General features: G+C 47.0%; 1 protein-coding gene across 4 annotated transcripts in view; it reads left to right on the plus strand.

Annotated features, from left to right (window-relative positions):
• HDAC7 (histone deacetylase 7) overlaps window positions 1-24,991 on the plus strand; it is a 190,323-nt gene that overhangs the window by 91,541 nt on the left and 73,791 nt on the right. The window lies entirely within an intron of this gene.

Consider the following 24,991-nt stretch of genomic DNA (forward strand, 5'->3'; position numbering starts at 1 on the left):
GTAGAACAATTGCAGAGTTGTAACTTTATTGGCAACAGATTAGGATGGCCTCTGTGACCTCAGATGATGATTCTTCTTTGCCTTAAAATTCAAGGTTTATATGTGAGTTTTCAGTATTCGCACATACAAATCCTATTCTAAGAGGCAAACATCAGGTGATAAACATAAGAAGGATGTAGTTGGATCAGGCCCAAGGCCCATCCAGTCTAGTGTCCTGTTCTCACAATGGCCAACTGGGTGTGCCTAAGGAAGCCCGCAAGCAGGACCAAAACTCTTTGGAAGTGGGCTGCCTGCGACAGAGGAGAGGAAACACCATGGCTCAGTAGTGCAGCGTGGGGGGTGCAGGGGGGGGGCGGCCGCACTGGGCGCAACATCTGGGGGTTAGGGTTAGGGGGCGCAAATCCACGGGTTAGGGGGCGCAAATTACTTGCCTTGCCCCGGGTGCTGACAACCCCCGCTATGCCACTGCCATGGCTTGTAGCCATTGGCAGCCTGTGATGCTCTTGTTGGACTCCAACTCCCATGGCAAATTGTAGTCCAGCAACATCTGGAGGGCCACAGGTTCCCCACCCTGATCTATATATGGGGAAATAGGGAGATATGTATCCAAAATCTTTCTCTTGGAGGGCTGAGGCTCAAGATCCAGTGGAAAAACATGACTGGGCAGTGCATATGAGTGTGTTAGCATGCCAGCTTCTTTCACCTTCAGTGTAGTCTCTGTGTTAACTCAAAAGCAAGAATGTAGGCCTATGCCAACCCATCATCTGCACTGGGGCATTGACTGAGCCTGCACCAAGCCACTAATTTATGCAGTGTGGACATGGAAGTGTGGCTGGACTGAGGAAGAACTGGGATAGTCTTGGTGGCTTTGGGTGTTCAGAAATCTCTGCTGCATAGGATTATGGGGTTTCAGGGGTTGGGGGTTGGGAAGGCTTAATATAGTTAATATGTATTTCATAATTTCATAATTTCATAGACCACAAATATATAATTTTTTCAAGTTGTGTAGAGCATGTTTAAAAACAGTACCAAGTATGGAATAACTAAGATAAAAGCCACCAATTTGAAAGACCTATAATGAAAGACAGCATTGCTATAAAATAAAAGGGGTCAGAACCAGCAAGTAGTTGTTGTTGTTGATGATGATGATGATAATAACAAGTCAGCAAATTTGGAAGAGTAAATCACAAAATGACACACATCATTGAAGGAGGGGTGGGGGATGCTCTCCAGATGTTGTAGGACCACAACTCCCTCATTTTTTGGTCTTGATGTTATATCATCGTGAACCACCCTGGCTGGTATAGAAATGTTTGAAAATAAAATAGCAATCCTAGAGAGGGAGCGCACGTTTCTTGAAATGCACTGCTTTTTTGCAGCTGAACATTGAATGTATCCAAAGCCAACTTTACAACTTGTTGAGACTGTCCCACATTCCACTGGAATGTCTTTCCCCTTTCCTTTCTGATATAAAGGAGAGGAAGAGGAGACTATATATTCCAAGCTGTGCGAGAGTACTTAGGCCAGGGGTCTGCAACCCGCGGCTCTGGAGCTGCATGTGGCTCTTTTACACCTTTGCCGCGGCTCCGGGGCAGATACTAGCAAGGGGAGGAGGCGCATTGTGTGCCCTGACACTCCCCACTGTGGCGGGCGCTGTACTGGCTGTGACGTCGCATGGGGGCGGTGCGTGCGTTAGTCACGCTCCCTCCCAACGTCACCTTCCCACCCGCCCGCCCGCCCGCTACATTGTAAGGGGCATGTGCTATGGTCACTGCATTGAAAGGGGGCATGTACGCTGGTCACTGTTTTGAAGGGGAGTGAAGAACACACACACACACACACACACACAAAGGTAACTTGTTAATTTAACGTTTATTTCTATGAGGAGGAGTAATTCTGAGGGGTCAAAGAAATAATTTTAAAAAGTGACAAAAAAGTTATTTTTATAATGACGAGTTTTGCAGTTCCCAGTTTTTTTTTCCTTCGGAAACGGGTCCAAGGATCTCTTTTTGTCTTAAAGGTTGCAGACCCCTGACTTAGGCCGTCTTTGGCAGTTGTTATAAATAGACCAAATGGATTTTCGTCAATGGTGGGTTTAATTCACGCTGAGTGGCTGAGCGGATCTGCTCTTGGAGGCTCCTCCAGGATTGCAGTGTTCCAGTTGTGCATCCTCAGAAGGGGCTGCTGCTTCCTCTGCCCACAATAGCTGGAAATGAGAGGATCCTGGGTAAACGGGGGGAGGGGGAAGCACCCAAACCACTTCCTGCCAGACTCCCCAAAGAGACATTCCTTTCCCTGCTTAGTTTAGACAAGTTCAGAAACAAATGTGTTGGCCGGGGGGGGGGGGAGCTGCTTGGGGTGAGAGAAGGAATGATTTTGCCAGATGGGCCGAGGACAGCAGCTTTGCCGGGAGCTGGTGGTCTGAGCACCGTTGTCCGCTTTGCCTAGGCAGTGGAGCCTCAGGAGCCAGCTTAGGCTTTGGAGGTGTGCAGATTTTTGCCAGCTGCAGACTGGGGGACGGGGCAGAAGCAGCAGCATGTGCTGGGAATTTGGTGCCTTACCAAGTTTGGCTTCTGGCATGGGGGCTGAGAATGTGGAGATGAGAGTGTGAAATGCGGCATTTAGCACACCAGCCACTTGCTCCAGCGGTGCTTCTTTGCCCACCTGCCTGCCCCCATAACTTAGAATAGTGTTTCTCGTCCTTTTATCTTTTAAAATTATTATTATTATTATTAATTGCCAACAGAAGGTGTAGGTGAAGGCTGCAGTGATCTGCAAGTGGGATTTGGTAACAACCTAGAGCTGATTTCTTCCAAATACATGCTGTTCTTTTTCTTTATTCACAGCTGCCCATTCCAACCCAAAGCTTCCAGCTGTGCTTAAAAAGGGAGGGAATCCTGGCTGCTTAGATTTGGATTGCTGGACTCAGCAGTCTCAAACAAACTGGACTGGGGAGGCCAGTCCCTGCCCCACCCACACATGCAGCAACTGCTTGCAGACTCTTTACAGCACAGTTCTATGCATGCTTACTTGGAAATAAGCTCCACTTCGTTCAGTGGGGTTCAGGGCTGTCTTAAGCATAGGCAGCACCAGGGTACAAAGATCTGCCCGGTGCCCCAACCGGGCGGAGCTGGCCACCTCAGTGCCTCGCTGGCTCGGTCGCCCCCAAACTCGCAACAGAAGAGCCCACTGCGGCACTCCGACAACGGGCAGGCTCTTCCCCGGACTCTCGGTCTGGCACCCCTGAGACCCCGGTGCCCAGGTGCACCGCACCCCTAGCGCCTATGAGTAAGATGGCCCTGGTGGGGTTTCTTCCCAAATAAATGTGCATAGGATTACTGTTCTAGACAGGCCCAGCTCATGCTAAGGCCCTTTCAGTTAAGTTATATACAAGCATTCTACCCACAGCATTACACTTGGGCTAGTGCTCTTCGGGGTCATGGGATGGGGAGATGAACTCTGCTTTTGTTTGCAGTGGGAGACGCACTAATTAGGGCAGGATGAATGAGGTTTCTGCAGGGGGCGGAGCACATAGCCAGTAAGATCTCTCTCTCCCACTCCATTTAAATCAAGACATTTCTTAAAATGGGGACAGTTTTGGTCAGGGCCAGTGGATGCGGCTGGATTAGATCAGCCTTGACTAACCTGGCATGCTCCAGATATCTCTTGACTACAGCTCCCATCGTCCCTGACTACTTCCTGTTTTGGCTGGGCTTAGTGGGATTTGGAGTCCAAAACCCTGGAAAGCAGTAGTTTGGAGGAAAGCCAGGTTAGATGGTGGCTGGTGTGAAACATGTGTGTGTGGGGGGGATTTTGGATGGTTGCAAGATGTGCTCCTGCAATTATGGAGATTAATATGTGTAACGGGAGAGAAAATAATCACAGAGGTGCATGTTTTAATGGCGCAAGCATGGTGGGTGGGGGAAGCTGTCACTATTTGTTTATTTGCATCCACAGATGCCTAATCACTTGCTCAACCACATTCCATTCAGGACTTCCAACAAGCAAGGGCCCCACTAGCTGAGAGAAGAATTGCATTTTCCCAGTGACAAAATACTAGGATCTGAATGCTGGAGAAAGGGATTTATTTTTTTCCAAATGGAGGCTGTGGATTCTTTTGGTATTGCTTGTTGCACAGAAACACCATGGAGATGCCCCTGAACCCCGTTCAGTCCCATTCCATGCAGGAATCGCAGTAGCTTTGAACAGCCAGCCAGTGTTGCATTTTCCAGGGTACAGAATGCTGCACTTCTGAGGAGCTGGCAGATGTGGTGGTTTGAATCCAGCGTAAGTTGGTTGTCTTTGGATTGCATTGAAATCAGTGTGAAAAGTTAGCTAGTTAGGTTGGTATCCAATTTTGTATCCCTGCACAGGAAATAATAATCTCATGAGATTGTGGAATTAGTACTATTACAGGTGCCACAGAAAATCCCTTCCGTCTTTGTAAGAAGAACTCAATTGCACTTTGGAACTCCCTGCCTGTTGAGGTCAAGCAGGCACCTTCTCTGTGTTCTTTTCAGCACTTAGTAAAAACGTTCTAGTTCAGACAAGCCTGCCTGCCCAGATGTTTAGAAGTTGATGTGAGTTTTAATTTGTTTTTGTCTATTTTTTTATGCTCTAAATCATTGTGATTTTTTTAAAGTGAAAATTTAGTTTTAACTTTTTTGTAAACAGCTTTGAGGTTTTTTTCTCCATTAAGCAGTCAATGAATTTTATGAATTTTTTTAAAAATGCTTTTTATTGGTTTTCCAAAACAAAATTAAATAAAACATATACTCTTACATTCAACATTTTTGTATCTTCTTATTTACCATGCGCATTATCGCGCCCGGACTTCCTTCCTTCCCTACTTCGGCTTTCACAATTAGCATCCTCTCTTACAGATTCTTATTTACACTCTGTCCACGTCAAAAGATTTATATTAACCCTGCTACAGTCTTTAAGCTTCTACAGTTATTCTGTATGTACTCAACAAATTTACTCTACTCCTCTTCAAACTTTGTTACTTTTTGGTTCCGAATCTTATAGGTCATTTTCGCCAATTCTATGTATTCAAACATTTTCGTCTGCCACTCCATTAAAGTTGGGATTTCCTGGGTTTTCCATTTTTGAGCCACTAGAATCCTAGCGGTGGTCACGGCGTGCATAAATAATTTATGATCTTCTTTTCTTAATTTATCCCCTATTATCCGTAGCAAAAAAGCCTCTGGTTTCTTTGGGAAGGTGTATTTAAAAAGTTTTTTCATTTCGTTATAAATCATGTCCCAGAATTTTTTCATTTTTTCACATGTCCACCACATGTGAAAAAAGTCACCATCTTTTAATTTACACTTCCAACAAGCTTTGTTACTCACGCTGTAAATTTTTGCTAGTTTAACCGGAGTGATATACCACCGGTACATCATTTTCATTAAATTTTCTTTTAAAGTAGAACACGCCGTAAACCTCACACCTTCATTCCATAATTTTACCCAGTTATCATAATCAATATTATATCCAAAATCGACTGCCCATTTTATCATAACTTCTTTTGTGAGTTTGTAAATTTTATGAAATAAATTCTTGAGAAGCTAGGATGACTGTGCAACTTTGAAGCACAGAAGTCTGTTGCTCCATAAGCTGATCAGGCTCAGTGGTTCTTACTCCTAGGTAGTGGTACATGTGGTTATAGTCACATGTACCACTGCTTTTTTTCTTAAAAAAATGTTTAGGGGCACTTTCATTTTCCTACTCATATTGAAATAGTGCCCCTAAATGAAGCTAAACTTAGTTTCACAAAATATTTAGGGGTATGTGTACCCCTGCATACACCCCAGAAAAAAGCACTGGTTATAGCAGGGGAGGGGAACTTGTGGCCCTCCAGATGTTGTTGAGCTACAGCTGACCATTGGCTGTGTTGCTTGAAGCTCATGGGGCTGGATTCCCCATCCCTGGATTGCAGCCTTAGGCCTCAGCCAGGCTGCCGAGAGATTTCCTTGATTTTTGCCTTTAGCTATGAGTAAGTTCAAAAGGGACGCAGGTGGCGCTGTGGGTTAAAGCCTCAGCGCCTAGGACTTGCCGATCGAAAGGTCGGCGGTTCGAATCCCTGCGGCGGGGGGCGCTCCCGCTGCTCGGTCCCAGCGCCTGCCAACCTAGCAGTTCGAAAGCACCTCCGGGTGCAAGTAGATAAATAGGGACCGCTTTCTAGTGGGAAGGTAAACGGCGTTTCCGTGTGCGGCTCTGGCTCGCCAGAGCAGCGATGTCACGCTGGCCACGTGACCCGGAAGTGTCTCCGGACAGCGCTGGCCCCTGGCCTCTTAAGTGAGATGGGCGCACAACCCCAGAGTCTGTCAAGACTGGCCCGTACGGGCAGGGGTACCTTTACCTTTACCTATGAGTAAGTTCCCAATGAGATGTTGGGAGGTGGCGGAAGGGGGCTTGCTCCAAAATGACCATTGCCAGCAGCATCTCTCCCTTGCATTTCCCAGAAGAGCGCCTAGAGTTAATCATTCAGATCCTCAGGGGCTTGAGGGGAGGAGGCAGGAAAGAGATGCAGCAAACAAGCAGCAGAGACAGTGAAAAAAGTGGGGGTTGCTGGGAAGGGAGTGTGTAAACACAGCCGCAAAAGCAAGGAGGGCCTGGGGGGTGGAGGAGAGGAGGAGGAGGAGGAGGACACAGAGAATGTGGTCCTCCACTGAAGAATGGGACAGGCATTCAGGTGGCCAAGTGTCCTGCAATGAACAGTCCTCTGCTTGAAGGTGTTCTGCCTTTGATGGGCAGCTTCTGGTCCACATCTGGTTTGAGGATCAGGAGCCATAAAAAGGCCCAAGTTACCCATCGCCCCTTGGCATGCATTGCATTTCTGCTTAATTTACAGTGATGATTTCCAAATGTGCACCAAACCATATAAATTCGGTTGCGCAAAGCAATGCAAATGGGTGTCCTCTTTAATCCTGTGATGCATTTCCTTGTGTAAGTCAGCCACTTTTGCAGGCATGCTTCCTGCAGGTAAAGATTTGGAGAGTTCCTTTGTCAAACTCAGTTTTCCTGGTCTTTCCTCACCTGGCCACCCCACATCCTGTACAGGCTCTGCCTGCCTTCTTGGCCTACTTTCCCCACTGGACTTTCAAACTCCTGAGCTCCTGCCCTGTGGGGGCTCTTGCTTTTCAGTCAGCCACTTTGGCCTCCCATTTAGAACCTGCAAATAGGTTTGGCCACTCCTATCTTGAAAGGGGCTAGAGGGCCAAGCCTACCAGTGGGACCAGCCTTGGATTTCGCTAACGTTACCTTGGCGCCCAGGAGTTTCTCTGTCAGGAGGAAGTTTCCAGGGAATCTCACCTCCCTCCCTTTAAAACCACTCAGTGGATTTGTAACTGGCTGACTGACCGAACCCAAAGGGTGCTCATCAATGGTTCCTCTTCATCCTGGAGAAGAGTGACTAGTGGGGTGCCACAGGGTTCTGTCTTGGGCCTGGTCTTATTCAACATCTTTATCAACAACTTGGATGATGGACTCAAGGGCATCCTGATCAAATTTGCAGATGACACCAAACTGGGAGGGGTGGCTAACACCCCAGAGGACAGGATCACACTTCAAAACGACCTTGACAGATTAGAGAACTGGGCCAAAACAAACAAGATGAATTTTAACAGGGAGAAATGTAAAGTATTGCACTTGGGCAAAAAAAAATGAGAGGCACAAATACAAGATGGGTGACACCTGGCTTGAGAGCAGTACATGTGAAAAGGATCTAGGAGTCTTGGTTGACCACAAACTTGACATGAGCCAACAGTGTGACGCGGCAGCTAAAAAAGCCAATGCAATTCTGGGCTGCATCAATAGGAGTATATAGCATCTAGATCAAGGGAAGTAATAGTGCCACTGTATTCTGCTCTGGTCAGACCTCACCTGGAGTACTGTGTCCAGTTCTGGGCACCACAGTTCAAGACGGACACTGACAAACTGGAACGTGTCCAGAGGAGGGCAACCAAAATGGTCAAAGGCGTGGAAACGATGCCTTATGAGGAACGGCTAAGGGAGCTGGGCATGTTTAGCCTGGAGAAGAGGAGGTTAAGGGGTGATATTCTAGCCATGTTCAAATATATAAAAGGATGTCACATAGAGGAGGGAGAAAGGTTGTTTTCTGCTGCTCCAGAGAAGCGGACACGGAGCAATGGATCCAAACTACAAGAAAGAAGATTCCACCTAAACATTAGGAAGAACTTCCTGACAGTAAGAGCTGTTCGACAGTGGAATTTGCTGCCAAGGAGTGTGGTGGAGTCTCCTTCTTTGGAGGTCTTTAAGCAGAGGCTTGACAACCATATGTCAGGAGTGCTCTGATGGTGTTTCCTGCTTGGCAGGAGGTTGGACTCGATGGCCCTTGTTGTCTCTTCCAACTCTATGATTCTATGAAAAAGCAACAAGTTTTTATCCCTGACAGTTGTGAAGATGTGCTTGAAAAAGACTCTGGGCTCTGCCCAATAAAATCTTTAAAAACAAAACAAAACAATGACCATGTTGTGATCAGCATGAGTTATACAGGTCATAAATTTAGTTGTTATAAGATTTGCGCATCTGTGGAATTCACTATTTCTTTTTAAACACTGCACTCCCTCTCTCCAAATCACACTGTGATACCATTTTCCACAATGCACCCTGAGCATAAAGAATGTTTGACAGACCTACAGATATGTAGGGGGTGGTGTGAGATTTGGGCTAGAGAAACATCGTCCAGAGGTGGTGGCGGTGGTGGAAAATTACTGTTATAAACACAGCAGGTTATATCTTGGAATCCCACCTCTTAAGACCAGCTCCTTGTTGCAAAATTCTTACAAGGAAGGGCGCAGTCCCTGTGTAGGTCATGAGATGCTCAGACACACACAGGTACTGGCACCCCCCATTTTGCACATGGGTTACGTTCTGGGTCATTGTCCAATTTGGCGGAGTGTGTGGCAGCCCATCTCTGCCATGCCACACCCTCTTGCGCGTCCGGAAATGGCCCTTGCATGTACGTTCACACTTTCCTTGAACACATTCAAAACTGTAGTGTATAAAAAGTGTCTAATGAACGCTTCAAACAACACAACAGACAAGTTTGATACAGATCCTGGTAGATCCTGTTGTAACAGTGTTAGTGATTAAACATGCCCCCCCCCAAAAAAAAAAGAAAGAAAGAGAAAGAAAGATTTAGAATTCTTATAGCAAAGCTTTTCAACTTCTTCCTTCATGCAGGTGAAATCTGAAACATTTTGCTATAAGAATTTGAAGTGCCTTTTCCATTATAAAATAAATGTGTGTGTGTGTGTGTGTGCAAGCACACAGGGTATCCTTGTGACCCAGTCAAAGGATGCTTAGGGCTGGTTTTCATTCCCTGATGACTGTAGTGAATAGAGCACAATGGCTATGATGCCACCAACAGAGCATTCATGTCTCCCCCATTGTACTGGCCCAGGGTTTGGGTGGCATAGCAAACCAAGCTTGACTTCACTGCATTTTCCTCCTGTCCGCACCAGGGGATGTGTGATCAGGCTGCATGTACCAATGTAGTGCTTATTCATGGTAAACTAGCAGCTTATTCTGACATGTGAATGTGAGCAGTCCTTTTCAATGGAATACGTTCACACATTCAGCTGCCGCCAAGTGTAAAGAAATGAAGCAGTGTTCCTGCATGGGTGAGCCAGCCCTTGGAAATTGGGTTTGAGAGCAGGACCAGCCCAATGGTCTGAAGAGTTACTGGGGAAGGTGATGGATTTTTGGGGGTGCCACTGTCCATCTTGAAAGGTATCTCTTCTCTCTTCCCCTCTCCACTTTTATCACATGCAGTGTAACCAACAGTATCCAAGATTAACATTTGTTTGTTTCACCAAGTTTCATTTGCTGTACTCTTCCAAGCAATCTGAGGGGTGAAGGGTAAGGATATCTCTCAAAACATGCCCTGTAATGGCAAGAGGAGGCCACCTTGTTTTGGAGGAAGGGGGGCAGGAGTCAACTTCTGTAGCAACCACTCATACGTCTCAGCAGCTGCAACCCTTGTTTGAATCCCTGCTTTAATGTTAGCAAGATTCTTAAGAACTGATTGGATTACCCGTCCCTTATTATTCCATTGCAAGCCTGCACATAGATACTGGAACTTCAGACCAATCATGCAGCCTTTCAAGATCTGCTGACAGAGCAGTGATCAGGGTATGTGCTTTTTTAAAAAAATGTATCTAGCCAAATGCCGTTTATAATTCATGATCTGAGGATCATCTGCCAGAACTGCTGATCTCCATGGAAGCTGCAGTGCTATGTGTTATTATTGGCTTTGCTGCTCTGATGTCACAGAAACGCTTCTCAACTTTAAGGCAGGGGCTGGGATAACTTGAAGTCTAAAGACTCAGTGAGTTCCTTTTGGTACACCCCATTCAGTGCAGTGCTATTCAGAAGTAAGCCCCCTGGGGCTTATGACCAGACTAATTGGGTACAAGAGTACAGGGGTCAGCAAACTTTTTCAGCAGGGAGCTGGTCTACTGTCCCTTAAAACTTGTGGGGGGCCAGACTATATTTTTTTTTGGGGGGGGTAGAATGAATTCCTATGCCCGACAAATAACCCACAGATGCATTTTTAAATAAAAGGACACATTCTACTCATGTAAAAACACGCTAATTTCCAGACCGTCTGCGGGCCAGATTTAGAAGGGGATTGGACCGGATCTGGCCCCTGGGCCTTAGTTTGCCTACCCATGGGTTAAGCTATCTAAATTTGACTGCAGGTCAGTTGAGCTGCATTAGATGGAGCCTTTCACTGAAGCAGGTAGAAGCCAAATTCTCTTTGCTTCTTAGTGCATTGATACATAAGGTGTTTTGTTTTGTCCCTGATGCAAACGAACTATTTTCTCTATATCTAGCCACTCATAGCAGTTCACAATGGCATTTTGTCAGTGATGAGGCCCATTGTGTTGAACCTGAAGGGTTTCAAATCCCTGAACCAGTTGTTACCTTTCTGCCAGATGTATTTGAAATGGTTGCTTAAAAAATGGAAATCTGATAGTCCCCATGCTTCTCCCCAGCTTCATGTAGAAGAATAAAATACATTATCTGGAAATACTACCAGCTTCGGCACACATGCAAAATGCAGCACTGTGGGCAGATAAGACTGTTACTACTTAATTTCCCCAAATGTGGAAGTGTGACAAAAGATACAAGATTTAAAGAGAAAGTCACAGCCTGCATTGTGGCCCAGGCTTCCTCCTAGCTTTGCAGTTCACATGATGGATGCATTCACAGTCAGCCTGCATCTTACTTGGGGGTTCAGGTCGAATGGTAATGTATATATGTGAAAAGGTTGCTACCCATGGAGCCACCCATGTCTGGCCAGCCTGCCGTCTATAAGGTGGCCAGAGAGGAGGAGGGCACCCCTACCAGTCACAGAGCTGGCACCTCAAGTGGGTCTAGCCCAGGAAGCAAGGCTGAGAGCTTGGAACCTCTTTTTGCACAGGGTAACCCCAAGGGGGTGCAGCATGCAGAAAGCCTTTAATCTCTCCGTGCCTGTACTGCATGACAGCTCCAGGACTGGAAGGGCTTTTCTCATGAGATCTCATGGTACAAGCTGACTTTGCACGAGGTCTTGCCCACGCATAGTTGGAATCCTGCACACACCATGCGGCCGTACTGTGCCAGCAAATCAAATGTTTGGTTCAGCACTTTGCCTTTGTTCATGCACACTCCTCGAGATGCTGCTGCCTACGCTATATATTCATTTCCAGTGCTACATATATTTTCAGTCATTGATCCAGTCATTCATCACCTCATGTAATTTAAAAAAATGTGAGTTTGTTTTAAAAGTTGTTGGTGAATCAGTACCATAATTGAATTACTCCCCCAAAACTGAGGAACAGGGGTGAGTCTTTTTTTTTTTAAGGAGTTTTCTGGTCTCACTTTGGTTGACCCTTTGGCCGGCCCTCACAGCCCTTTACTTCATCAAATCTGGCCCTCTTTGAAAAAAGTTTGGACACCACTGATCTACATGGATTAGTTGCCCACTGGCCTCTCTATCTCAGTGTAAGGCATTGTGCACACCACACATATAAAACACATGGCTTTCCCCAAAGAATCCTGGGAACTCTAGGTTACCCCCTTGCAGAGCTGCAATTCCCAGCACTCTGAACAAACTATAGTTCCCAGGGGTCTTTGCCGGAAGCCATCTGCTTTAAATATGTGGTATGGATGCAGCCCAGGATGCTGATGGCCTTTTTCCCTCTTGAAAGGGTGGGCAAGGGTAGAGAAGCAGCTCTCATGTAATTTGCAAATTCTTCTCTAGCTGTTCACCTTAGTGGCAATGGTTACTCACCGCAGAAGAGTAGGCGAGTAGCTATTTACAAGCTTGCCTTAATGGGGAGTTCTGACATTGCTCTCAAGAACTGAAGAGAACTGAAACTTTCTAATGAGTTTAAAGCCAGAAGTGGAAATTCCATGATGTTAGCTGAGCCTAGAGGTGTTCCTTTGATTAAAATCTCAATATTCAAGCGGTAAAGGGTAGCTGGTTAGTGCTGAGGTCACTGCACTTGAGAAAGTTACGGCCCTAGGCAGGGCTTTTAGCCTACTTTTCCACCTCAGTTCATTGTACAGCGTTTACACCAGCCATGTGCCTCGAAATCTTAATCTGAACAATAGATTCCCGTCTGCTTGGATTGGAATAGTTTCACAAATAGATGTTTGTTTGTTTTTAAAATTAGTTCCTGGACCATAAACACAGAGCAGGTGGTTAATAGCAGAACTGGAACTTGCCTGAACTTGGGAGATGACTGAGATCATTCATAGCTTGGAAGAAAGGTAATTTCTGTGGAATAGTCATCTGGAAAGCAGCCACACACAAGGACAGGATCAACCCCCGTGCTAACTGTGCTGTCGATTAAGGCTGTGTCTACTTCCTGCATCAGGGATGGGGAAAGTAAGGCCCTCCAGTTCCCATCCACCCTGGTCAGCATGTCGGATGATCAGGGATGGCAGGTGTGCTGTCCAGCAGCATCTCAACACTTCCCCTGTACGGAGACCGAGAGCCTGGTTCAATTTAAGGGAGCTTTCTGTGTTCCCAAGAGGCACTGCTGGACATTTCACAGGAACGTAAGAAGCTGCCTTGCACCAAAGCACCTCTCCATGGTTTAAGACAGGAGTAATTTCTCTGAATACACTGGGGGTTGAATCTGGGACCTTCTGCATGCAAAGTCAGTGCTTCTGCATTGAACCATGGCCTTCTTCCCTGTAGCTCACAATGCTTGTGTATACAGCAGCAGCATAAAGAGTTTTTGCAGGCGATGTGTTGGCGGTTCCCAGCGCGGCCTATGAGTCTAATAATAAAAATAAAAATAAATTTATTATTTATTCCCCACTCATCTGGCTGGGTTTCCCCAGCCACTCTGGGTGACTTCCAACAAAATACAACAAAACATCAGACATTAAAAACTTCCCTGAACAGGGCTGCCTTCAGATGTCTTCTAAAAGTCAGATAGTTGTTTATTCCCTTGACATCTGATGGGAGGGTGTTCCACAGGTTGGGCACCACTACCAAGAAAGCCCTCTGCCTCGTTCCTTGTAACCTCATTTCTCACAATGAGGGAACCGCCAGAAGGCCCTTGGAGCTGGACCTCAGTGTCCGGGCTGAACTATGGGGGTGGAGATGCTCCTTCAGGTATACTGGGCCAAGGCCATTTAGGGCTTTAAAGGTCAGCACCAATTGTGCTCGGAAGCATACTGGTAGCCAATGTAGGTCTTTCAAGATCGGTGTTATGTGGCCTCGGCAGCTGCTCCCAGTCACCAGTCTAGCTGCTGCATTCTGGATTAGTTGTAGTTTCCGGGTCACCTTCAAAGGTAGCCCCATGTAGTCCAAGCAGGTGATAACCAGAGCATGCACCACTCTTGTGAGACAGTCTGTGGGCAGGTACTTACAGCTTGCGTACCAGATGGAGCTGGTAGACATAGAATTGAACTGTGCCTCCATGGACAGCTGTGAGTCCAAAATGACTCCCAGGCTGCACACCTGGTCCTTCAGGGGCATGGTTGCCCCATTCAGGACCAAAGAGTCATACACACACACACACACACACACACACACACACTGTCCCCCCAAAACAGTACTTCTGTCTTGTCAGGATTCAACCTCAATCCATTAACTGCCATCCATCCTCCAACTGCCTCCAGACTCTCACACAGGACCTTCACCGCCTTCACTGATTCTGATTTAAAAGAGGAGTAGATGAAAATACTGATGAACACCCAGCCCACCCCCCCCCCCCGATAATCTCTCCCAGCGGCTTCATATAGATGTTAAAAAGCATGGGGGAGAGGACAGAACCCTGAGGCACCCCACAAGAGAGAGCCCAGGGGTCTGAACACTCATCCCCCAACACCACTTTCTGGACATGGCCCAGGAGGAAGGAGCGGAACCATTGTAACCCAGGGAGGGTGGGATACAAAAAATTTTAAAAATTATTATTATTATTCTTTATAACAGTGCTCCCAGCTCCTCTAGATGACATCATCCTCTAGAAGGATGTCATGGTTGATGGTATCAAAGGCAGCTAAGAGATCCAGCAGAACTAGGAAACAACTTTCACCTTTGTCCCTAGCCCACCGGAGATCATTGACCAGTGTGGCCAAGGCAGTTTCAGTCCAATGGTGAGGCTGCCTGAATCCTGATTGGAAGGGATCCAAATGGTCCACATCCTCCAGGTGTACCTAGAGTTGTTCAGCAACCACCCGCTCAATCACCTTGCCCAAGAATGGAAAATTTGTGACTGGGTGATAGTTGGCCATATTGGCTGGGTCCAAAGATGTATTTTTAAGAATCAGTTTAATAAATGCCTGTTTCAGTGGATCTGGGAAGGCTCCCTCACAGAGGGAAGCATTCAACCCCCCCGCCCCCCGTGGAGCCCATTGCCCAGCCCTGCCCAGCTCGCTTTTATAAGCCAGGATGGGCAAGGATTAAGAACACAGGTGGTTGGTTTCACTCATCCAAGCAGCCTGTCCACATCCTCTGAGGTAACAGGAATTGATTTCATGCAACTTGACTAGACAAGACTCTAGCACTCTCCCGCCCCTGCTCCCCTAGCATCCCTATGATTGCTTGATTAAAAATGTCTTTAATTGGGTTGAAGCTTGAAAAGGAGCCCCTCGTGTTCCAAGGAGCTGCTGTTTATGGGGTAGAACCCAATGGATTCTTAGAGTAGTGCCAATGAAGTCAATGGATATCAGGCTCAACTCTGCATATGACTAATGTTGGATGTTGCCCATTGTTATTATTTTATTCTGCTCTTCCTTATTGACTTTGTAAATGTGATGTTGACCTTCGGGCTCAAATTAAGTCATGGCAAAATCTCTTCCCCAGCTCTTCCAAACAGCCGCTGGCTGTGAAAGGCAGGGATCTCTGAAGCAGCCACTACCACCTCTGTGTGGCCTTCTCTCTGACGCAAGCAGCACGTCTGCCTGGGCGCAGCTGCAGTGTCCGGAGCCTGGGCTGTGAGGTCCCTGTGGTGCTGTTTGCTGCCTTCACGTTGGGAGGGAGGATGAGCTAATTCAGCAAAAATGTGCCCCCTTCCATTTGGGGAACTGCTTCCAGCACAAAGAATGAATACATTTGTTCCTGACAGCAGAGTCATCCATGTGCGATTGCAACACCCTGTGTTTCCAATTAATGCACTCGATTTGTCCTGGGTGCTTCTAAAAGAGGGGGCGAGGTGGGGGGGGGGAGTTAGGCCTTGTAGCACGGAGATAGTGCTGGCAAAGGATCCACTTTGGAATGCACACAGGGCTGGCAGGAGTGGGATGGAGCAGCCTCAACATGTTGGATCCACACAGCCTTGTAACATTTTGTGCGGGATGTGCGTCACTGCAGTGCCCTTTGGCGAGGGGCATGGCAGGGTGGGCGGTGCACATGCCGCATGTGCCAGCAGTGGGCTTGGCACTCTCCTTCTGCCTGCCATGGGAAATGCTGGGACCCTGGGCTTTTTATTTCACCATGCTCCTCAGGGTGGGGAAAATGTGTGCAAGTTTTATTTTTTCCTCTTTTTTCCTCCCCCCCCCCCTTGGAAAGTATCTGCAGATGCTGAATTTGGCCAAACTTCCTTAGTGCTGCAATGTGGCTTTCCTCTTTCCTCCCCATCATACTCTTCAGTGCTGGCAGGGCTCCAAAGACCTGTGTCTTAATATCTGTGTGTTCCAAAAATGGCAGACTCTTTTTGAGGAAGCCTTCCTAACTCTCTCTCCCTCTCCCTCTGTGTGTGTGTGTGTGTAAACATCCTGATGTCATTATCCTGTTACATCACCCCCCCTTCCAGTACCAGCAGCATCCGATTGCGTGGAGGAAGGGTGGAGAAGCACTTGGTGGCGTCAAGGGCACTGCGCAAGTGAGGGCCTGGGGCTTCCTGGAATTTCTGTAGCTGCACTCACTGACCTAATATTTCTCCCCTTCATCCAAAGTCCACAGGACAGTTCACAAAATAAAAATACAAAATCATACAATTATAGAGCCATCATCTACTCGGTCGCTTCATTATGGGGAGAGACAGTCCTTGAGGCATTGCAGTCCCGAGCCATTTAAGACTTTATAGGTCAAAACCAGCACTTTTATTGGGGGCTGGAGTGCCCACCCACCAAAGTGTTAGGTTTCCCCTGCCGCTGACCCCCTATTTCCTCCCACCCCCAGTTTATTTTGCTAGTGCAGTGGTAGCAAAGCTCTGAGAAAGCTCTTCTTTCTGTGCAATGGAAGCTGTGCACAAGGGCTAGGGCATTGTGGCCTGGACACCAAGTCCCATCAGCCTCAGCCAGAACAGCCAATGGCCAGGGATGGTGGGGGTCATGGTCCAGAAGCATCTGGAGAGTTGCAGATTGACCCCTCCCCCATTTTTTACTAAGGGTTGAGAGTATACGAAGAATGGACCATGCTTTGGTACAGAAGTTCCTCCTGGCTGGCTGGCTGTGTGCATGAGCCAGGGACCTGGTCAGCAGGGAGAGGCTGTGTGTGACTGAGCCAAATAAGCAAAAGCCTCTGCTGTGCATGTGTGCGTTTGTGTGCCTCTGTGTGTACGGACACACATACCCCACTCTGCATTGCAGCTGGTCTGACTCTTGCAGGTCCATCTGCCAAGACACAGCTTCCGCCGCTGCCAATTATGATTTTGCCTTTTGTGGAAGGGGAAGGTGGGGCTTTCCTCATCCATTTCAGTGAATAGATATCCAACGTATAGCAAAGTTTTTGAGAGCTGAGTGGGAGGGCAGGTCAGACTGAATCCCCATGAGCCAAGCACATGCTCTCTCTGAATGGCTGTGGAAGTCCCTCCCCCTTGGGGCCGGAGATTGTGCAAGGCAGCTCCTCGGCTTAGATCTGGACATTCCTTTTGTCTCCTGTGTTGTTTTCTGTGCAAACAAGCATTGAAATTGGATCAGGATTGGAGCTGGGGAGCGTCCCTGCTGGGTGGAGAGCGCTGCCGCAGTGCCAGAGCCAATGCAAACGTTCTCATGGAAAGTGATGTCAGCAGCCGTCACTACTCCGGTGCAAAGTCCGGGCCTCACCCTTGTCCCAAATCTTTTTATTTTTCTTTCTTTTTGGGGGGATTGGGGGAGATGAAGGGGGTGCTGGCTGCAGAAGGTTAAAACAGCTCCAGAAGGCATGTCAGCCAAGCTACCTTCCAATTTGATAAAATCCAAGGTGGCCTTAGGTGAAATATCTCCACCAATTTGATAAAATCCAAGGTGGCCTTAGGTGAAATATCTCCACCAATTTGATAAAATCCAAGGTGGCCTTAGGTGAAATATCTCCATTTCACCTCTGCCAGGAAGAAGAACCCCAAAATTTGAAAAGCTTTCCCCTGTGAGGCAGTTCACACGTGCCATGGAGAGTCCCTGGAGGAAGTAGGATTGAGTGGGGGCCACAGCATTCTGCAGGTGGGGGGAATGTATATTGAAGGGCATGTCTGCACGGTGCTATGTTTCTCTGAGTATAATGCTGATGGGCTGGCCCCTGCGACCGTCACAAAGGTGCCCCCCCCAGCCCAAATTTCAGAGCACTTTTTAAAGTGTAAAATGAAAGCAGGGGAAGTGCTGAACAAATATTTGAGCATATAAACATGTACTGCTTCCTGAGCATGGGAGTTGGCAGAGGATCATAAGGCTGTATGCAGTGCTTTTTTCCAGTGCAGTTCTGGCCCCTCTCAGGTGGGTGCCATTGTGGGCTGGCACTCCCCCCGCCCACTTCTTGCATTTACATACTTCTGAGAAGCCAAAAGCAAACATTTCAAGTCAAAAGGGAAGCTGGCCAGCGTGTGCGAGTCTACCCTTTTTTTAGATCTATGTTTTTTGTTGGACAGTTATGACCCTCATCCCCCAGCAACTGTTAAATTTTGAACTAAAGCAGTAATCAAGCTTTTGGCTTTTAAACCAGTGGAGAATAGGCAGTTGGAGAGTAAGTGACTGCAAGACAGGTGAGGAAGAGTCTTCAGGAATGTGCAACAGTGATTGAATCTGAATCTGGAGTAATTAATTTTTGTCGTTTGCCCCCCCCCCTTTTGAGCCGAGAACTTTGTAAAATACTTTCCAGAACTCACCTTGAAGTTGTTGCTAGAGCAGTATATGCTCCATTTCACTTCAAAAAAGGAGACTGGATGAGATCTTCAAGTGTCCATAGACTGGGGTTCACAAAGCGATTGTTGGTTATGAGAATGGAATGTTGCTATAAGCATCTTTCTGTTGGGCCGAGAGTTAACATAGCAGCATTTAAAGAACCCTCACATTGGTTGGCTGGTTGGTTTATTTATTTGTTTGTTTATTTCATCAATGTATAGACTGCTCAACATGCTAGTTTCCAAACAGTGTACAACGAAGGTTTAGAAGAGAAACGATAGAGAAAATCAGTTAAAATTAACCATAGAATCAGAAACTGTAAGCACACTGTACCTAAGAGTTTTTAATGTTGTTCTTAATGCTATAACCCACCCTGGGACCTTATAATGAAGGCTGGGTGATAAATGAAATAAAAATAATAGATAATAAAAAGGGTCAAGTCAGCACTGAAGTACACAATCATAGAGTCGAGAGGAACCTCCAAAGGACATCTAGACCAGCCCCCTACTGATTCATGAAATGTATTGCTGCAGCATCCTTGACAGTTGAATGAAAGCTATTACAGGACTTTTTCATACATATTTGATGCTGGACAAGTAACTTGACAACACCATTCGTAGCTTGGTAGCTTTTTGGATCCCTGGGTCTCAATGTATCTGGATCCCTCTTCCCTCTTTAAACAGACACCAAGCTTCCAGGGTCTACCTTGCTTTCTTTTTAACTAGCACCTCAAGGTCCATCCAACAAAGGAGAGCTGGGTTGCAAAACACTGACGAGGTCACAGAGCCCATAGCTGATTGCACCCCATCACAAGCTACCCACTGGGATGACCTGTATGCACAAGTCCCAATCTGCTGATCAGAGATTACGACACAGCCTTGTCTGAGTGTGGATACAACCCCTGTGACTGAGAAGCAATTGGCAATTGCCTGAACTACTGCAAACCACCCTGCTATCCCAACAGATCCTGACCTGCCTCCTGTCTTGAGAGTTTTCAGTTATTGTTATTTTTCTAATTTTCATTGCCGCCTGGTTCATTTCATCTAATCCTGCCAGTCTTTGTTCCTGGTGCATCTGGTGTCATTCCACAGGGCTCTCCCTCTCTCCTAAGAATGAGCAGGCAAGGCGCACAAAAGCACTTCTCTTCCCTCTCCCTCCCTGCTTCTGCATTGACGTCGGGGAGAACTACCTCTGCCGTCACTGGCTCTGTCCCGGAATGGCATCTCCACTCCCCCCCCCCTCCCCAGGAGGCCTCCTGCCAAGGATTTCGAGAAAGCAGAGAAAGCCATTAAGGAAGCCTCCTGGAGCTTCAAAAGAGGAAATAGTAGAAGGGGGGGTGAATCTGGATGAGCTGCCTTTTCTGATCTGCCCAGAGATCAGTATTCATTAACACATCTGTGTATTTGCCTAACAACTCTTATGGTAGCAAAGGGAAGTGGCTATAAATACTTTCAAGACTGCAGGGCTGTCAACTCTGCTTCTCTTACACTTTTGTAAGTCTGGCTGTTTTCTAACGGGGGTTCCTAAAAAAATGTTTTCTAACCCAGATTCCTTAAAAAACAAGGCCCAATTATTCTTCTTATTACTTATTACATTTATATGCCACCCTTCATCTGTAGATCTCTGTGTAATTCGCAACATTTAATTACAATATAAAAACAACAAAATACTGTACATAATAAAAATAAGAACTACAACAAAGCAACAAACAAGCCTCCATAATGGACTGGATGAGAGCCAACAAACTGAAGCTCAATCCGATGAGACTGAGGCCCTGTTACTGGGCTGTTCCCTAGACCAGGTCGATGGGAGGCTGCCTGCTTTTTTGATAGGGCTACAGTCCCTCTGAAGGAGCTGGTGCACAGCTTTGGGGCCCTTCTGGATCCATTATTGCTGCTTGAGGCTCAGGTGACCTCAGAGGCATGGAGTGCCTTCCATCGGCTTGGTGGCCCGGCTGTGCCCCTATCTGCACAGATTATTTCAGATCATACATACACACACAGTTAAAGGCCAAAAGAACAACCTATAAAGTCTTGCTTGCTTGCTTGCTGTTCTTTAGATTCTGATTTGTAAAATGAGCCAGCAAGAGACAGCTTACGCTCTGGCACATGTTGTCTTGCCGGCAGAGTTTGCTAGATTTTGGTTCTGCTGCTTTACTTTGGAAAGAATCATTCTGTTGCCTCATTGGACTCTTCCATGTACTGCTCCAGGCCAACAGCCCATCTAGTTCCTTGTAATGACTGACAGTGGCTCTGCAGGGTTTCACGAAGGAGTCTTTCCCTGCCCTACCTGGCAATGTCAGGGATGGAACCTGGGACTTGGTGCAGGCAAAGCAGATGTTCTGCCACTGAGCTACAGCCCTTAAAGAAATGGCCAGGCAGAAAGAAATGGCCACTGGGCGGGGGAGAGAAGCTTTTTGCCTAAAGAGCTGCAGAAGAGGCTCTCAGTTCTCTTCCAAGGAGTGGCCAGCTCTGCTCCACTGAAGTTCCTCCTCAAGCTGGGAACTCCCTAAGGGCCTCCTTCCTTCCCCACGCAATAAATCGGGAATCTGAGGACTTGCCAAGCACTGGCACTTCGTGCTGTCTTCTGCTCTAGGTATCTACTATCTGAGTCAGACTGTTAGCCCAGAGGGTAGTCCTAGTGTGGACCAGAGGGTAGTCCTAGTGTGGGACTGACAAAGATGTGTGGTGGGCTGTAGGATGCCCTAACTCAGTACGGAGGGCTAGGGAGCCACTACCAGCCAGTGCAGAGCAGCAGTGGGGAGGGAACCTGAGGCTCTCCAGAGGTCCTTGGACTCCCATCTTCCTCAGCCATTGGCCATGTTGGCTTGGACTGGTGGGAGTTGGAGTCCACCAACACTTGGGCTCCCAGGTCTAGGCAGGAGTCTCTCAGCCCTGCCTGGAGATGCCAGGGATTGAAAACCCAGGACCTTTGGCATGCAGAGATTGTGCACTGTGACTGGCTTATGGTGTCATGTAGTCCATCTCAAGAGTTCATGCCATGGTTGTGTCATCACACAAGCATGATATGCCAGTCTCTCCTGAGCAGACAGGATGGAGGGATTTGCAGATCTGTGTCAAAAGCCCACCTGGTAAGGGATCTAGCGGGGCTGTTGGCAGGGCCAACACACTCTGTTCTGCCGCCATAGGTGGAAATGATTTTCTATGCTTCCAATGGCCCCAGAACTAGTTGTTGCTGCATTTCATCTTTAAAAGTTTTGATTGTTTTGATTTACAAGACAAAATCCAGCTTTTCCATCTGAAGACACACAAAGCTGGCTTATAGAAGTGGAAGTTCAATAAAACCATCAGAACAGCTGAACGCAGTTGCCATGCGGTAACATCCTATGTTAGCCATACTTAGCAGACCCATTGAAATACAGTGGGTTTATCTGTTTTTTGCATTTATATGCCACCTTTTCTCTTTAAGGAGCTCAAGGTGGGGTGCATGTTTCTCCCCCTCATTTCATTCCCACAACAACCCTGTGAGGTAGGTTAAGGTGAGGGGCACTGACCTGCCCAAGGTCACCCAGGAAACTTCATGACCAGGTGGGGATTCGAACCCTGGTCCCACAGGTCCCAACCTGACACTCCAACCACTGTGCCACGCTAGCTCCTGACTTGTGTTACTCAAGTCCATTGACTTGAATAGGTTTGTTCTGAGTGTGACTTAGCTGGATAAGCAAACCATTAAAAAACAGCAGTGGCTAAAACCAGATCTTAAACAGCAGGTTAAAAGGCAATCACAGCACAGCATAATGTTTTGGGGAATGGGGGAACCCTCACAGATTAAAGGCATGCTAAGATAAATTGGCCAATTTCAGCAGTTGAGCTCTACAGTAGGAGGAGTTATGTGGATTGCAACCTCAGCACAATAGGTGTGTGTGTGCCTTTTAATTATTTACTTTGATGATTTGGAGTGATGAGAGTTAATAATACAATTCTCACAGCTTGAAAACCAAGAGCACCCCAGGCAGAAGCCACAGTAGTTGGCTGTGGTTGTTGGTGATGTTGCAATACAGTGGTACCTTGGGTTACATATGCTTCAGGTTACAGGCGCTTCAGGTTACAGACTCCGCTAACCCAGAAATATTACCTCGGGTTAAGAACTTTGCTTCAGGATGAGAACAGAAATTGTGCTACACTGGCGGTGCGGCAGCAGCGGGAGGCCCCATTAGCTAAAGTGGTGCTTCAGGTTAAGAACAGTTTCAGGTTAATAACGGACCTCCAGAATGCATTAAGTACTTAACCCGTGGTACCACTGTAGTAGTTTGGGGCAAAAGAGATTCTGCTCCCTACCCCCCCCCACCACCACCGGCACCTCCAAGTTGCAGCACATTCACCCAAACTTTTGCAAGGTGCAGAAAAAGTGGCCATTCACAAGGATGCTCAGATGGGTACCCGAGGCCAGCTGGCAGACCCCATCTGGAACTTTGAGTGGGGGATTCTGCTGTGATTAAGCAGAACAGCAGAACTCTAAAACCAGGAGGAAGGCAAACAAATGGCAAGTTATCATGTTGCACAGAAGTTGCCCACAGAAGCGCATTGCACTTCAAGCAACAAGCCACAAATGTAGTACCTTTTGCTGAATCAACTATGGACAGTGTGCAGGTTTTTCAGTTTGCAGAAAACCTCGCTGTTGGAGAGTTCTGTGTAAGCTGAAAATCTATGCAGTGTTTGCGAAGCCTCAATCCTGCCTTCATTTGTGGTTTATTGTTGCCTCTTTCTTTCTTTTGATTTTATAAAAGAAATATAAAGAAAGGTGTGAACTCTGTAACTCCCAAGTGATTTAACAGAGTTGTTTCCTAGGTGTTTGAAGATATGCTGTGCGTCAGTGGCATACACAAAGACAGATACCAGTGAAGGCATCCTTCCCATTTCAGGGGGTTGGACTAGATGACCCTTGGGTCCCTTCCAGCGCTACAGTTCTATGATTCTAAACCCCCAAATAATGTGATCCCTTCCCATAAGGCAGGGAAGTGATTTTTCTGTGGCAGCTCAACAACATAGACTTAGATTCATAGCCTGGGACATGCCTATTTTCAAGAACTCCTTTCTCATTTCAGATGCAAGATCTCCCCTTCTTGGTCCTGCTCAGCTCCTTTGGGAACCTCACAGTGAGGCACTGCAGGTGACAGCTCCTGACAGAGCTGACTTCCGTCACCCTCTTGCTCCATCCCTCAAGGTGCTCCATCCAGCTTCTTTTAGCTTTCCCGAGGGAAGCAGCAAGTCTGTTGGGAAAGGCAAGAGAAGGTGGTTTGAACTGCTTTAGAGCAAGATGGAAGCCAAGGCGGGAAAGCAGTAGAAAGCTGGTGGGCTGGTTCAAAAGATTTCGTAGGCTAATCATGGGCCACCTTTTCCATGCCCCATTGCAGTCTCCCTCACAACAACCCTGTGAGGTAGGTAGGGCTGAGAGGCCGAGTCAGGATTCGAACCATAGTCTCCTAGGTCCTAGTCCTGCACTCTCACCACCATGCTTTGGGTGGTGCCCTTTGTCCTGAGGTCACACAGCGAGGTATTCTTTGGGATTTCCCCCTTCCTTTGCAACTCCTTAGCAAAGCTTGGAGCTTCATAATTTCATAACAATGTGAGATCCTTTATTTGATAGGTTTGTGTGTGTCTTTTGTGGTTGCATACTTTTAGAATGTTATTTTGCTGGTATGGTTGTTGGTTGAAGCTGTGTTTTGACTGCTCATTAAATTAAATGTTGGGCTCTCATTTAGCAGGGTGGGCCAAATGCTAAAATACATGAAAATGTAAATATCCTTGCACCGGCGGAAGAGGTTGCCCTTTTCTCTTTGGCAAGTCTTCTTCTCTGCAGCCGATCATGTCAGCAGCTGTCTATGCAAATAGCAGGGCTGTAACTGGTTCCTCTAAGGGAAGCTCATGTTATGTTTTTGAGAAATGCTGCTACATGCATTATAGCTGCCCTGTGCAGGCCCTATATGAAAACAAGAGAAAGTTGGGAAGTACGCCTGCAAGGGGCTATAGTCAAGGTCTAAAAAAACAAATGCTCAGAAGGGGGAGAAGAAACATGACCGTGTGAGGCCATAGGGAAGGGACCTTCAGAAAGCAAAACAAAGCAAAGCAAATATTTTGTAAAAAGAAAATGTGCTATAACACAGTCTTTTCCCAACCTGTGGCCTTCCAGGTGTCACTGGGCTCCAAGTCCCATCAGCCCAGCCAGCATGACCTGCAGTCAGGGATGTTGTAGTCCCCAACGTGGAGGATGCTGGGGCTGCTTCCAGACCACCTGTTTATTCAGCATATATCCTGATACGTTTGCAGAGAGGTTAGCGGTTGGCGGTTGGCTATTTAGTGAGCATTCATTTCAGTTTGTTTTTAGGTAGGTTAGATGACGTGGTGTGAAAGCAAGTTCTATCTCATACTTTGCATCACTTTCTTTATCTCAAAAAGCCTGG

Source organism: Podarcis melisellensis (assembly GCF_964234715.1).
Source record: "Podarcis melisellensis genome assembly, chromosome: 2".
NCBI lineage: Eukaryota > Metazoa > Chordata > Lepidosauria > Squamata > Lacertidae > Podarcis > Podarcis melisellensis.